The following is a 16016-nucleotide window of genomic DNA, read 5'->3' as shown; positions in this document are numbered from 1 at the left end:
ATTAGAAGCAGAAAATCATTACAGAGTGAAATCTGAGGTTCAATAAGTGAGGCCAGGTAGATTTTTAAAAAAAGCATATTAAAAGCACAGATGATGTCCATGGGTTACTGCCAACGTTTGGTTCTCGCTTAGCTGTTCAGAATGCAGAATGGTTCATATGGAAGTGTAGCATAGTTAACAGTGACAGAGCTCTCTGCCTACCTTGCAAAGGTTTGGCTCTTAGCATCACACAAACACTCAAAAAGTTCAGAGTAGCCTTTATTATATGAAATAAGTCTACAAATTACGATCTGGTTACTGAGCAGTCTTCATACATAGAATGTATATATATATATATATATTTTATCTCTTCATGAGAGAACTGTATGCGTGTCTATTCTTGTATAATTACTTAAAATGTCTTTCCTTCTTGGAGAGTTTTTGTTTCTACCAACCTCTCAGAAGAATGTTAGTTGATTCGTGTGAGTCCCAGGCACAACCCAGGAATCCATAAAGCAGCATTTAGTGATGATTCAAAAGCATACAGCCCTCTCTCTCCTTCAAGGGAGCAAAAGGTGGCTTATATTAGAGCCAAATATGACCATGGCCCAGGAACATGACATCCAGGTTGTTCCAAATACCACATTCCTAGACAGTTACAGTTTAATGATGCTTTATGAAATAACAAAGCAAAAATTATTATAAATCAAGGCTCTTTTTTTCAAACTTTGCAGCAAAGCATAGATGTCTCTGTTTTCAGTTTCAGATGTTCTCCAATGACATTCTTAGCCTTTAGCTTAGCGGAAGGAAGCAAGGAGTGTATATGTGCATTCAAAGGAACTTTATTCGATATTCACACTTCTGCCAACACATAGGCATAATTTTTTGCAACTTACTTTTAATAAGGGTTCAATTTCTCCTCTAGCTGACCACCACACAGCAGAGGTAGTGGGAAAGTTATTAGGACATGGGGGAAGTGGACCTGCTCAGCAATAGTTCTTTGGGGGCAAGCTCAATCTTCTTTGGCAGCAGTTCATCCCATAGCAAACACCATATATGAACCAGCAGCTGCAGACCGGTCCTCTAGGCAGGCAAACACCAGGTACGAACCAGCAGCTACAGTCCAGTCTTTTCAGCAGGGAGACGTTCAATTCTGAAGAAGCTGTCAGGCTCGCCAACAGGCCTGAGGGGAGGCCACAAAGGCAGCAAGCTCCTGCAGGAACCTCATGAGCAGTTCTTGGGCGAGTTTCTCTCAGTGGCAGAGTTTCCACAAGTTAAGCTCAACAAAGGTATATAAGACGAACCAATACATGAATGTCATTAGAGGCAGAGCAAACCAAACCAAGGCTCAGTGCTTGTCTCCCACTGTCTGTGGGGTCACAGTCATACTCCTTCATCGATTGTCCTTTCATGGGTCCGCTATATCCAAACATCCTTTTACCTGTGTCTGCTTCAGGAAAACAGTATTTCACGTGTTTGCTTTGGCAAGATAGTCTCTCATCTGTGTGTCCCAGCAAAACATCATTTGACATAACTAACTCTCCAAAGAAACCAGAAGTTTCCCACTTCATCAACAAATATAGATCTTCTCAAAACAAGAAATCCCTCAATTCTCTGAAATTAAATTCAGGCATGGTTTACCTAGAGCCCAGCATCATACAACCGTTTCTACTTCAGAAGGCAAATGCACACTCACACCGCTTGTGCTTCCCAGCAGCCACAAAACCAGTCCTCATGATGCCCTCCTTACACTTGATAACTAGGTAGAACTGCTCCCAGAACTCAGGGGCTATTTAGTTAGTTTTTAACTGTGAGTAAAATTGTAAGTCAAAGAACAAAATTGTAATAATTCAGTTTTTAAAACTTAACCTTATTATTTCATTTTGGAATAAAATTAATGTTCAAATGAACTGAGCCAATGAAGCAGGTTTTTTTTTTCCTTTGTAAACAAGAAACGGGCTGAAAAAAAGTAGACTTAGTGAACTGATGACATCACATCGATGACGTCAAAACTGCTTCCTTGTAAAATGATGACAGAGAACAGTGGGGAAAACCTTGTCATTGGCAAAAGGAACTTCATCTGGGTGCTGATAGGAATGACTGTTTGGGGAATTTGGCTATGACCTGCAATCGGCTCTGTCTCCGTTTTGACGATGCAGAATTTTAACATGGGCAACCCTGCTTTGATGTTCAGCCCTGTCTATCAGGGCCTGAGGGAGGAGCTTAGTCTAGAACAGCAGTCTTATGTAATTTTTATTTAATACTTACTCGAGTAGAAAGTTGTATTGTTTATTATAAAGAACACAACCCAGGAGCAGCCAAATAGAAGGATGAATAAAGTTCAGTTACCAGAGGGAGGTGTGGCGCTCCCATGGCATCTGTGGACACACTGCCCCACAGGCTCTCGAACTGTTCGTGACTGTTACCATCCAAGTATGAAATGTCTTCCTCAAGTTCATGTGTTGAATACATGGCTACCTTACAGAGTTGTGAAAGCGGATTACTGAATTAACTCTCTGATGGATTCACAACTGGCATTGAAAAGTGGGACCCCAGTACCGATTTTTGTTTGTGTTTGCTTCTGGTCCACTGCGAAGTGAACGTCTTCAATCTAGCGTCTTGCGCATGCCCCCTCCCGTGGTGCTCAACTCAAGCAGGCACACAGCAATGGAATCACCCAATCACGGCCTGAGACCTCTGAAATGGAAAGTTAAAATAGGTAAGTGCACTGTTGTTCTTAGGACTCTGCCCCGGTGGCGGTGGCGGGAAGCTGGCCTGATACAGGAACCCAGAAGCTCCGGCAAACCATCTCTGTTAGAACATCCCATGATGCATTTGCTATGAATCCTGTGATGTGAGCATTCAATGAGAGAAATCTAGGCAGGGGGCGTATACCTATGATCCCAGCACTTATCATGGTGGGGCTGGACATAAGGACTAAGCCAGTAAGGACTGATGTCTTAAAAAAAAAAAACCAGAAAATGAAGAACAAAAAAAGATAAAACACCATAACCAAGGCAGCTTAAAGCAGAAAGAGCTTATGTGGGCATACCACTTCAGAGGGTAAGAGTCCACCACTAACAAGGCCCGGAGTCATGGCAGCTGGCGGCAGTAGAACAGCCAAGGGCTCACATCTCTCTGTCTCTCCCCGCAAGCAGGAAGCAGAAAGAGTAAAAAGGAAATGCAGGGTGGAGCTTTAAAACCTCAGAGGCTGCCCCTCCCCCTCCCCCCCCCCCTCAGTGACGCACCTCCTCCAGCAAGGCCACTCTTACTAAATCTACCCAAATAGTGTCCCCCAATTGGGGACTGTCGTGGACTGCACTCAGTCGGCCCCTCAATCCGTGGGAGAATCAGGGTCCCAAGAACAGGTGGGCAGGGAGTCAAACACAAGAGAGTGTTGTATCTGAATGTAATTTCTCAAAGTGAGCATCAGACTTATATATTACAGAAAACAAAGAAGTTAAGTGATTCATTAAGGTCATCCAAGGTACGCTGAAGTTATCTGGTGCATAATTACTTTTACAACAAAACAGAGGAATTTGTACATAAAAGCTAGCAGGAACCAACTGGGATAAAATCAATGTTAACAACTGGGATCAAAAGCAGCCCCAACTGAGGTCAGCTTATTCTTAGAAGCCAGGGCCAATGGCTTCATGCCCTTGCCATAGTTCCAATTCTAGTCTATTGTATAGTCCACCTTCCTCCTAGGCCATTGTAAATTTCTGTGTATGGAAGTGACTCAGCTGTCTATAGTTATAAGTATTTACTCTAGTTCCTTCTTAGACCACAACCTTCCTTCTTCCTAGGTCACTGTAAATTCCTGGGGGGGGGGGGGGGGAGTGACTCTGCTATTGTTTTAAGTATACAATGTAGACTAGCTCTGAGATTACTAGCTCTATTCTAGTAAACTGTAATGCCTGATTTCTTTCACTATCTCTCTTACAATACTAGATGTAATTCTGAATGTTACTGAATAGGTAACATTCTTACTGAATTCTAAGCCCAGGGTTGGCTCAAGGACTGCCTAGGACACTGGAACACTGATGGAGGCTAATCTAACTTAGCTATATGTCAAAATCAGTCCTTAGAGGCTCTTATAATAAAACCATATTGAGGGAAAGCACACAGATCCGTTCACCGACTAAAGCAAGGGCTGATTTGGAGCATTGGTTTTATAGGATGCCACGGTTCCAGGAGACTAAGTTTCCTTGAAGTTTTTGCCTCGGGACTGTGTCCAAGCTTTTGGGCCTGTCACACGGGTCACTACTGGAGTGGGTGTGGCAGGGGACCATGAGTTAAAAAGTCTAAGCCTATGGGAGATTCTTATTCAGTCCACGGAAGCACTGACCTGAGCCACAAAGTTTCTACACCAACATCAGAGAATCCATGTTCCCTTTATCCCCAAATTGCTTCTTTTTTTTTTTAAAGAAGGCTGTTGCTTTGATTTTTTTCATATTATTGTTATTATTATTTTTCTCTCCAGAGCTTTTAGCATGTCTATGTATTCAGAAACATCCAAGCAGAATATTTTTATATTATCAAAGGCCAAAGTCTAATGTTGACAATGTCATCTTTAAATTCAAGGAGAGAAATCTAGGCAGGTGGCATGTACCTATGATCCCAGCACTTATCATGGTGGGGCTGGACATAAGGACTAAGCCAGTATGGACTGATGTCTTAAAAACAAAACAAAAAACAAAAACAGAAAATGAAAAACAAAAAAAGATTAAGAAAGCAATCTGCCAGCATCTCTCAGTGCGTCCACAGCTATACTTTTGTGTGTCTCCCTTCTCTGTAAAAGTACCTGTGTCTTATAGTTGTATTTATATGTTAGACAGTCTTACATAGCCCAGGCTGACCTTGAACTTGTTTTGGTTAAGGACTATCGTGAATGCCGGATCCTCCTGCCTCCACAGCGTAAGTGCTAGGATTACTGGGAAATGCCACCGTCTGTGACCTACGAGTCTCTCTCTGTTTTTACTTAATTAAAAACAGTAACTAGAATAGCAGCATTGCTGGTGGGTTTAAGAATGTTTTGCTTTTCTCAGTGTTTTGAAGCATAGTACGTGAAAATAAACTACTTAGTAAGATGCTCTCTAAATAGATGTTTGTCTGAAATACTCACTTCTGACTCGTGTGTGTGTGTGTATGTGTGTGTGTGTGTGTGTGTGTGTGTGTGCGTACCATGACATGGAGGTCATAGGCCATAGTGAAAAAGTGAAACATAAAAACATAAAAACTAGGCCTTTAGGCCCAGGCTTGAGAATGTGACCTTTGTGACTCAATGCTCCAAGGCATGATAGTCATAAAATAGATAGCGACATTCCTCCACCCACCCGCTTCCTGGGTTCTGGGAGTGTTTGTTAAAAAAGAGCCACCAGGAAAACCGCTATGCAAATGTGCTATTGTTAGGGGCTCATAGAAACAGTCTTGAGAAATAACAATTACCAGGTATTCCTTGTGACTCTTGTGACTTTGCACTTCCTCGTGACTCTTAACTGGTATTTTTGGTATTTTCCAAAAACACCCACCCCCTTGAGTTGTGGTTTCTTCCTTTAAATACCCCCTTACCCAGCTACTTGGGGCACCACAGTCCTCTACCCCTGCATGGTGTATGACTGTGGGCCCAAGAGCGCTCTTGAAATAAAAGTCATCTTGCAGTTTGCAGCAAGACCGTTTCTCGCGAGTGATTTGGGATGTCGCCACTCCTGAGTCAGAATGTGGGGGAGTCCTCACATTGTGGGTCTTTCAATAGAACAGCTTGCAAGATTCAAGTCTCTTACCCCCGAGTGAAGTCCAGGGATCAAACTCGGGTCATTAGGCTTGGTGGCAAGCTCTCTCATGGCGAAGCTACCTCCCTGGCCCCGTTACAATCTTTATGCACACTCTTTTTTTTAAACCCTCTTTCTTAGGTAGTTTATGTTTTGCTGCACAAAAGACATCTTCCTTGTTACAACAGAAACTACTCATTTTCCTCATCTGTCTTTGCATTTTAAACCTTAATTTACCAGTATTTTGGAGGCAAATAAAGAGAGCGAGCTAAGAAACAAGGACATTCCCTTCTCTAGATATTAAAAAAAGTCAACATCCAAGAGATGAGAGTGTAAGTTTCAGGTACAGGAATGAAGCAAGAACTAAACATCAAGTCAGTAATTACAGGAGCCTTTCTGAGATGGTCGGGTGTGTAGTCATTAGAGTCCATGGCTCTCTCCGTCTTCACTCTCCAAGGAAGAGTAGACAATGACTCCTTTGCATCTACTTGAGCTGGAAATCTCTGCATGAAAAATAGGAATCTCAGAGTTACCTTTAAGTGGAAATGCACTTTAGAAAGACAGGAAGCAGTCGAGGAAGTCTTTCACCTGGTGACATCACTGAGATCAAGCCCCTGGTCCTGCTTGTGCCTGTGCAGGCTCAAGGCACCTCTTAGAGCCTAAGAATTCCTGTCTGTGGAGTGGGACCATGGCAAGTGCTTCCCTGTTGGCTTAGCCCACAAAACCAGACTCTCTCACAGCTCAAGCTGCATGTGATTGCCTAAGAAAAGTCCAAAGTCCAGTCAAAGTTAAACGCACACGGGGGGGGGGGGGGGGGGGGCCCAGATGGTTCACTAGGTAAAGGTGCTCACTATGTAAGCCTGAGTTTGACTCTCTGACGCCATGGAAGCGTAGAAGGGCAGCACAAAGTTGCCTTCTGACGCCCACGCACATCATGCACACACATATATCACACAGAGCAACAGAGAAAATGAGCCAGATCCCTCCTGAACTCAGACAGATTAAGACTATGGATTAAGTTGTTTCATCCGAGGAAGCCATTGTGTTTAGACTCAGCTCCTTCTATTAAATTCCCCGACAGGCTGGTTTCACACGCGTTATAGTGAGGTTTCTCTGTTTCTGTAGTGTTTTATAAAAAGATATAGGGAGAGCGAATATGTTTGGTGGAGGTGAGGTAAGGTGTGGGGGAAGGGGGTACCTCCGCGGGCCCGTGCTGAAGCATCCCTGACCCCTGAGGGAACAGCCACACAGATACAGAAGAGTTTATTTAGGGCATGGGGAGTGGAGTTGAGAGGGCAGTAAAGTCAGAGAAAGGGGGGGCGGGCCATGAGCACATAGGTGGGAGGGGGAATGGGGAGAGAGGGGAGCAAGAGGGAGAGCACAAGGCTAGACCAAGGCAAGAGAAAGATAGATAGATAGAGAGAGGGGTGGGGGGCAAATGGCCCTTTTATCTTGAGTCAGGCACACCTGGCTGTTGCCCGGTAACTGTGGGGCGGAGCCTAGACTAAATGCTAAACAGTTTCAGCCCTAACCTCAGAGAAAAGACGCCTTGACTTAGTCCCTCATCTCCTGCTGTTCTCTGACACCCCACCCCCACCCCCCACCCCCGGGCAGGGAAAGTGACTTAAGCCAGGCCACCTTCTTGTTTCCTGTTTCTGCTTTTTGACTACCCATTTTACCTGTAAAGCCAACCTCTTCGGCCTGGCTTCTCAGAGCAGCCATTTCATTCTATGGAACCAACTGTTGTCCAATTCTGATAACGAAAATAAAGCTAAAAAACAAACTTTAAACTAACTGGACGTGGTGGCCCACACCTGTAACGTCAGCACTTGGGAGGCTGACAAAAGAGGATCACTGTGTATTTGAGGTCAGATTGGCCTACCTAGGGCGTTCAAGGGTAGCCTGGGCTACAGAGTAAAATCCTATCTCAAAAACAAAACAAAACAAACAAAACAAAAGCAAAACATTTAAAATTTATTAGAATTTTATAATTACTCAAATATGACAAAAAAATAAGGTGGGAGAAAAAAATTCCAGACTTTACAAAACCTAAATAGAACTTCTATAAATAAAAAATATTATATATAATTCAGAGGTCGTAGTATAACATGAACAGTTATTGACTTCTAAAACTCCACCAAAATAGATATCTCTTGCACAAAGAGATAGCAAAATGGGCTGGTGAGATGGCTCAGGGGGTAAGAGCACCCGACTACTCTTCCAAAGGTCCGAAGTTCAAATCCCAGCAACCACATGGTGGCTCACAACCACCTGTAACAGAGATCTGATGCCCTCTTCTGGTGCGTCTGAAGACAGCTACAGTGTACTTACATATAATAAATAAATAAATAAATCTTTTAAAAAAAAGAGAGAGATAACTGATTTAAAAAAAAAAAAAGAGAGAGATAGCAAAATAAGAATTCAAGGCCGAGACAAAGGAAAGAAGACAGTACATGCCAGTCAGTCTCTGCAGGCTGGAACCTGGCTCCATGCTTGACACGGTGAATTGCAGAAAGTGAAAATCCAAGCCTTTGATTGAGAATTAAATAGAAAACCACTATTGAATTTAAAAAAAAAAAAAGCTAAAAATAACTAGGTAATTGCTATGGTTTGAATATGAAGTTCCCCAGAGGATCATGTGTTGACTATTGGCCTCTGGTTACTAGTGCAACTCAGTGTAGTGGAGGCGGGCCTGGTGGAGGCGGGCCTGGTGGAGGCGGGCCTGGTGGAGGCGGGCCTGGTGGAGGTGAGCTTTCCGTGGTATATTTTGCCAGGATTCCCCTCCAGCTGCTACAGAATGGGACTCTTTGCTCTACTGAGATGTTTCTGCTTTGCCACAGGCTGAAAAAGCCACAAAACCAGTCAACTGTGAGCTGAAAAGTCTACAACCAAGAGCTTTAATGGCTTTCGTCTGTAAACTAATTTGCTCACATGTGTTGTCATGGTGACGAAAAAGAAAACTATTTTTCAGTGTCAGTGGAATTGGAGGCCAAGTCTTGTGTGGCACACACTGGTTCTGAATACATATGCGGCTTAGCTGAAGATAACCTTGAACTCCTGACCATCCAGCCTCCATCTCCTGAGTTTGCATGGTCTCTTGTTCAAAGACAATCTCTTAACAGCTAAGAAGCAGCAGAGACCATAACAAAACAAAGAATGTGCACAAAGACTTAAATCGCCCCCCCCCCCCCCACCACACCACTCCAAACCGGAGGGAGTCCCGATTAGCATCTAGAGCCTCTGGACATAAAGTAATTATCCTGTCACTTGAGCAGTTCCAGAGACGGCCTTCCAGAGTCCACATTCCCAGGCAGCAGATGGAGCTGTAATAATAAGCTGTGTGGCTTCCAGACTCCGTTTTAAAAAACTCTTTCAAAGTGGCTTTCATCCTAATTTCCTTCTTATTTCTACACTTACGAGAGAAAAAAAAAAGATGAATCACACGTTAGACTGATCTACAGTGATATTCACAGTAAGAGAAGGTCATTCCTGTTCGCTGGGACCAAGCACTCTGACCTTTTCTGTGCTTCAGCAAGGAAAACCTTCCCAAGCTTGGATGGGTTGGTTAGTCTGAGCTGAAGAGGTCAGCTCAGGGACTTTGGAAAATTCCACCAGACCCCTCCCCTCCTGGAAGAGAGAGGCCATTGAGCTCCTAGGTATAAAGAAAGCCCAGAGCAAGTAAACACATTCCTCAGAGTGCAGGGACCGTTGGACCCCCACAGTCAAGGAAAGCCCTTGATACCTCAGTCCCTAAATACTTTAAAGTTTAAAGGGCACACTGTTCCACCAATCATATTGTGCCTGGTTGCTGCTGCTCTGAAAACTGTATAAAAACTCACCGAATGGGCTGCGTGCACGAGGTCGCCACCTCTCCTTCAGGTGTAGGGTGATCCCAACACGTTGGAACAATAAATTCCTCTTGCTCTTTGCATCCATCCCCAGCTCTGAGGTGTTCACTCAGGGGGTCCCCGGTAAGCTAAAGCTTGTCAGAGTCTTCCAGAGCCAAAGCCAAAAGACAAGGAAAGTGGCTTAGACATCCATGGAGAGAATGGTTTTATGTAATTATCCTCCCTTCACTAGGAAGCTAAGCTGTGTGTTAATGGAGAGGAATAGTCCCTTCTCCACGGGGAAGCTAAGCTACTTCAGATAACTACTCTCTAAGTAAAAGAGATTTTGCGTGACTGCCGCACCCGGGGATCCATCCCATAATCAGCCACCAAACGCAGACACTATTGCATTTGCCAGCAAGATTTTGCTGAAAGGACTCTGATATAGCTGTCTCTTGTGAGGCTATGCTGGGGCCTGGCAAACACAGAAGTGGATGCTCACAGTCAGCTATCGGATGGAACACAGGGCCCCCAATGGAGGAGCTGGAGAAAGTACCCAAGGAGCTGAAGGGGTCTGCAACCCTATAGGTAGAACAACAATATGAACTAACCAGTATCCCCAGAGCTCGTGTCTCTAGCTGCATATGTAGCAGAAGATGGCCTAGTCGGCCATCAGTGGGAGGAGAGGCCCTTGGTCTTGCAAACTTTATATGCCCCAGCACAGGGGAACACCAGGGCCAAGAAGTGGGAGTGAGTGGGTAGGGGAGGGGGTATAGGGGACTTTTGGGATAGCATTTGAAATGTAAATGAAGAAAATACCTAATAAAAAATTGGGGGGAAAAGATTTTGCTAAAGAGCTAGTGGATGGAACCCAAAAGGGTGAGGTGGAAATCATGGTACCATTAAAAACAAATTGTTAAACATCTAGGTAACCACAACGGTCACCGACTGCGTGCAATACTAATTCGAGAAATATAAAATGGTGAAAATACATTAAAAACCAGAGGGGAGTAATGAGAACCTTCTTATCTCTCCAGGAGCTGAATAAACACACAATTATATCAGACACTATGACAGCATGCTAACAGTTTAGGAGTGATAAACAAAACACTAGATACAGAATGTAAAAAAAAAAAGTCCTTATTAGTGGGGGTGGAGCTAAGGATGTGGGGGTGGAGTCTCTAGCACTGTGACTAGTCAGTGCTAGAGAACCTTGCTGTGACTGGTGAAATTCTTTGACTCAGGTGCTGTGGTCTCACGGGTACTCCTGGCTGCTCTGAGGTCTGAATTTACAGGATCACTGGAGGAGGAGGAGGACTCCTCTCCCTCCCCTCCCCTCCCCTCCCCTCCCCTCCCCTCCCCTCCCCTCCCCCTCCCTCTCCTCTGTCCTCCCCTCCCTGTGCCCTGAATAAACTCTCTTCTATACTATAAAGTCATGTCTAGTCCCTCACAGAGAAGGGATGTCTCAGTATGGGCCCACAGAGGCACTCCCTTCCCCCACACCAAACATTCCTTCTCTCCTTCTCTTTTTATAAAACACAACAGTAGAGGGAATTTGGAAAGTAATATCCAAATTATTATTGCTAAAAAAAATTATTACTACCACACTGACGGTTTTTTGAAGCAATGCAAGCTAGGGGTTGGGGAGATGGGGAGTGGTCAGGAGCACTGGCTCTCCTAGCATAGGATGACAGTTCAGTTCCCACTACCACAGAGCTCACAGCCATCCATAGAGGGCTCCGTCCAGAGGATACGATACCTTCCTCTGGCCTCCGGGGGCACTGTATGCAAGTCCCACACAGACACACACGTGGACAAAACACTTATACACATTAATTACGACTAGATATATCTTTTAAAATGCAAACTCACGAAAATCTAAGGTGCATATCAAAACTCAGGCTCTACATCAGACTCTGAGAGCAGAAGCTCATCAGAGGGGGAAATGGCATCGTTGTATCGCTCTATTCAAGGAACTCTATCTAAATTCAAAACCCGCGGTTGGATAAGCAGCCTGTTTAAAAGACGTCTAAATTATCCAGGGTGTGCAATGCTTGCTTCCGCAACAAGGACCTTTTTTTGCCTTCACACACTGCGCTTTAAACTTCGTTCTGGAACTGTCTGGAAGGTGCCAAATACCAATAGCCTCTGGCTGCTCGTAAAATATTTAGAAAATATTCCATAAAAATCTCCAAACAGCAGCTGAGCTACTACATAATTGAGCAACTGGAAAACCGACTTTTACTCTCGTGATCAGGGGGTGGCAGGGATGAGTCTTCCAGAGCCCTGCAGGCAAACAGTGGGAGTGAGAGAGCCAGCGAGTGGGTGTGGCTCAGGGTCTAAGAGCCTCAGGACACAACTGGCCCTGCTTTGTTTCCCACGGGATTTGGGGCCAGAACTGTTTCCTGAGCTCATCATTTCTGCAAAATGGCACTTGGCTCCCCAGGGTCTCCTCCTTTTTTTTTTTTTTTTCTCGTTAATTTGTAGCAGCTTGTGGATGTTGGAGAGGGTGTGGATTTCCTTTGCATTGGTCAATAAGCAACTGTCTTCAGGCAGAATTGTTTGGCAGATTTATTTATTTATTTATTTATTTATTTTTATTTAGAGTACCTGGTTTTTAATTTTTCTAAGTCCTGGCCCTGAGACTCAGTTTCACTGTTCTAATATGAAAAGCACAATTTCTAGAAAGGGAGAATGGCTCAGTGGGTAAAGGTCCTTGTGGCCAAGCCCGACAGGCAGAGAGACAAACCTCCAGAACCCATAAAAGGAGGAAAGAGCTCACTCCTGTAAGTTGTTTTCTGAGTTCCACGTACGCACCACAGCGTGCGTTCCACACACAAGCAAGCAAATCAATAAATACTAAAAACAGGAAGGGGCAGAAAAGAGACAAGCAAGGTCAGCTTTGCACAGCTGTGTTCCAATATGTTTACGTTATATTCCGTGGGCACACGCAGGAGAACGGCTGGGTTTGTTCGTTTTTGATTTGTGTTTTGTGTTTCATTTGGGACAGGGTTTCTCGGTGTAGCTCCGGCTGTCCTGGAACCCACCAGGCTGCCAGGCATGATCTGTTATCCTCGCCTGGAGTACTGGCTAGAAGCAAGCTCTTGAAACAGGCAAGGTCCCGCTGGCATTTCCCATCTCTTCTTTGCCACCGGTGTTGGCCTCGAGGGAAATAACTGTTATCATATAAAGATGCAGGGGGTAGAAAGTCTCTGCCTGTTACCAAGAACTGGGTTAGAGGCGCATGGTTATACGACGCAGCCGTTCCATTGCTCAACGAGGCTCTTTCTTTTATGCTTTATGCTTATGATAAGGTCTCGCTGAGTGGCCCACACCAGCCCTTTTCAGCTCTCTTGCTGGTCAGCCTGTTCTGGCATTCTTTGTCTCTAACTCTCCTGTGACCTCCATACCCAGCCAGCAAGTACATGGGTGCTGGGGACCTGAACTCCTGTCCTTACACTTGGGGGGAAGCGCTTTACCTGCTGAGCCATCGGCTCAGCTCTGTTTTGTTTTGTTTTGTTTTGTTGTTTTGTTTTGGTTTTTTGATTTTTTTTGTTTGTTTTTTTCCAATTCTTCTCTTTAACTGGGCCACATACTATAAGCCGCTTCAAAACTACCGTCCCCTTTTACCCCTTAATAGCTATATACTTTTATAATCAAGTGCTACAATCTATGTTTTGATTAAAAGTGTAGTCTATTTGTATTTATTTTGACTATGGGAAAGATGAATTTAATTTCTTCTACCTTAATTTCACCTCCCATATGTGGTTTTTCGTCTTGCTTTTCTCTATTATTTTATCATTCTATTAAAATGAGTTCTGGTTTTTGCCCTGACTCCACCCCCACACCCCTGGCTCCACCCTCACATTACTGACTCCACCCTCACACCCCTGACTCCACCCTCACATTACTGACTCCACCTGGAGTGGCCAGGGATGTGGGGGTGGAGCTCTCTAGCAGTGACCGGTCACAGCGGTCACAGAGTGGCTCTCTAGCACTGAATAGTCGCAGTGTGGTTCTCTAGCACAGACTAGTTACTCACATTCGTTCTCTCTCAGAATCTGCTCTCTCCCGATGTCTCAAGTCGCTTTTCCGACCACTATAATCTGCCTACCCACATTTTCCCTTGCTAACATAGTGCCTGCATTCATCAAGTTCAGAAAAGTAAGCTGGTGTGCTGGATTCTGGCCAACTGCAGAGAACGTCTCTGCAGCTGCTGGGAGACTGTAGGAGACAGCCTTGTAACATCTCTGCGCAACTGGCGACATACACAAATGGTTTTAAAGTCTTGAGTTATTCCTGAAGCAAGTAAGCACGTCTCCATCTGCTTCATTGTTACTGTGACACTAAAGAAAATAATTTATATGGAAACTATATATGTGAATATATATATATATATATACATACATACATACATGTACATGTATATATGACATGATATTATCATTTCAGCCAAAGGCTCACATTTCTGAAACAGCCAGAAGTATAGGAAATTAGATGGAGTGGTCCAAGATGAAGTCATGTACATAATTTCCAGAGAAGGAGACTGCCACGCCTAGGTCATACACCTCTTCTTTGAGTTGGGGATTTGCATCAAAAAACCAAGCGCAGTCTATACGCCATGCGTCTGTAAGGAAACGGAGGCAGAAGAGCCGAACTGATGACAGAACTTCCATTGACTTCTCTTAATTAACTCACTCCAGGGAAGCAAATGTAATCTGCTCTCCCTAGAGCCTCCCAATGTGTCAGAAGTCTATGTGTTTTCATTACACGAATTGCTTCACCAGCGGCCACAGTGGGAAGCCCCAGCGCTTTGCAAACCTGCATTGATGCAACAATTTATTTGGAAGCCAATAAGAGGAAGAGTCAGCCCAGAAAGTGTAATGGACCCAGCTTGAACTTCTAGCCAACACCATTGAGCACCTGTTAGTGATCGTAAAGAAGTTAGAGGCGCTAGAACACACTGTACTGCATCCGATGCCCGGCGGCCACGGTGAATTTATGCTTAGCCCCCTAAGCACATTAGGCTTACATTCTCGTGCAATTTCCACACCTTCTCTACATGCTGTACATTCTCCACAAGTTAGCCTCAGAAAAGCAGACCTTCCCCCCACAGGACTCACAAAGGCATTCAGGGTGTCCCAAAATTTGAAAGGAACTAGGGTCAATAAATTAGGGGATGTAGAGAGGGAAAAAAATTGGTTGGGTAGGAATAAAAAAAAAATTGTGGGCCAGCAAGATGGCTCAGCAGGTAAAGGTGCTTGAGGCCAAGTCCAAGGTCATGAGTTCAATCCCCAAGACATACAGAGTGGAAGGAGAGCGTCAACATTCACAAGTTGTCCTCTGACCTCCACAGCCATACTGTGATACACACATGTCCGGGCCACCCCCGGTTAATAACTGTAATAAAAATCTTTTGCTTGGGAATAGACATATTAAGCACAGTGATAACAAAATAAGTCGTGAGAAAAAAAATATTTGCATTATTTGTCACAATGAAAGAGTTGGTGCATAAAGAGCTTTGATACAAAAGAGCTTCTCACCACAGGAAGTAAACGTTTTGTTAGGGACCTAGGGAAATATGGGCGCAAGCAGTAAGAGAATGCAAATGAAAAACGTCATCACTGGACACGTCCCACCCTTAGAAAGGCAAACTGTGAAACGTCTGACAAAGGAAATGGGAAGAAATGGTGGATCCTAGTAAAATTATTAGACGAATTTTTTGCTTTGTTTCCATGACACCAGAGAGGAACCCTGAGATTTCAAACGCTGGAAAAACAGGAACCTACACACAAAAGATTCATTATGCAGCTGTTTGAAGTAGAAAAGGGCTGAAGCCACCCAGCGTTCATCTGTGAGGTGTGAAATAAGCCACAGCCCGGGGAGACCCACTCAGTCCATCACCATCACTGGAAACCTTGTTAACATGGGTGGTGCCTGGGTCCCAAGATGGGCTCCTGCAGGTGGACACCCAGCTTGTCCCTTATTTTATAGGTTTAATTTGGAAGAACACAAACATCTTACTTTGCTATAATAAAAAACAAACAAACAAACAAACAAAAACGTAAAAATAGCACGAAGCAAATAAACTAGAGTGGCAGAGCCACTCAGAGCCACGGCTCTGCGGACGATCTCCAAGCACGTTTGGCTGTGAAGTTCCAGCACGAAAGAGCTCACAAAAAAACAGAGGGTGAGGGGTAAATGCCAATCACCTCAAAGCTCTTCCAGTCAGCCTGCTGTTGGCAGGGGCACGGCTGTGATTCGGTGGCAAGAGATGAACCAAGTGCAGAACTACCAGACAAATGGTAAAGATCTTCATTTCAGCGTTTTCACAGTCGTTGGCAAATGAGACCCTCGGCATGGGGAAAAGAGAGACTAGAAAGAGGAGGAGGAAGAGGAGAAGGAGGAGGAGGAGGAGGAGGAGGAGGAGGAGTTTATG

At 44.4% G+C, this 16016-nt stretch overlaps 1 long non-coding RNA gene across 2 annotated transcripts; it reads right to left on the bottom strand.

The window, feature by feature from the left end:
• Nucleotides 1–2254: 2254 nt before the first annotated feature.
• Gm41392 lies at nt 2255–6547 on the bottom strand. Of its 2 annotated transcripts, XR_875620.1 has the most exons (3): nt 6339–6547; nt 6137–6253; nt 2255–2676 (listed from the first exon to the last, which is right to left on the bottom strand). It is a non-coding gene; the product is annotated as a predicted gene, 41392 (long non-coding RNA). The 2 variants fall into 2 exon arrangements; XR_875621.1 differs by lacking the exon at nt 6137–6253 and having other exon boundaries at nt 6284–6547.
• Nucleotides 6548–16016: the final 9469 nt, after the last annotated feature.

Source organism: Mus musculus, chromosome 15, assembly GCF_000001635.26.
Source record: "Mus musculus strain C57BL/6J chromosome 15, GRCm38.p6 C57BL/6J".
NCBI classification, from domain to species: Eukaryota; Metazoa; Chordata; class Mammalia; order Rodentia; family Muridae; genus Mus; species Mus musculus.
Note: the sequence above shows the minus strand (reverse complement) of the source record. Positions and strands in the feature narration are given on the sequence as shown.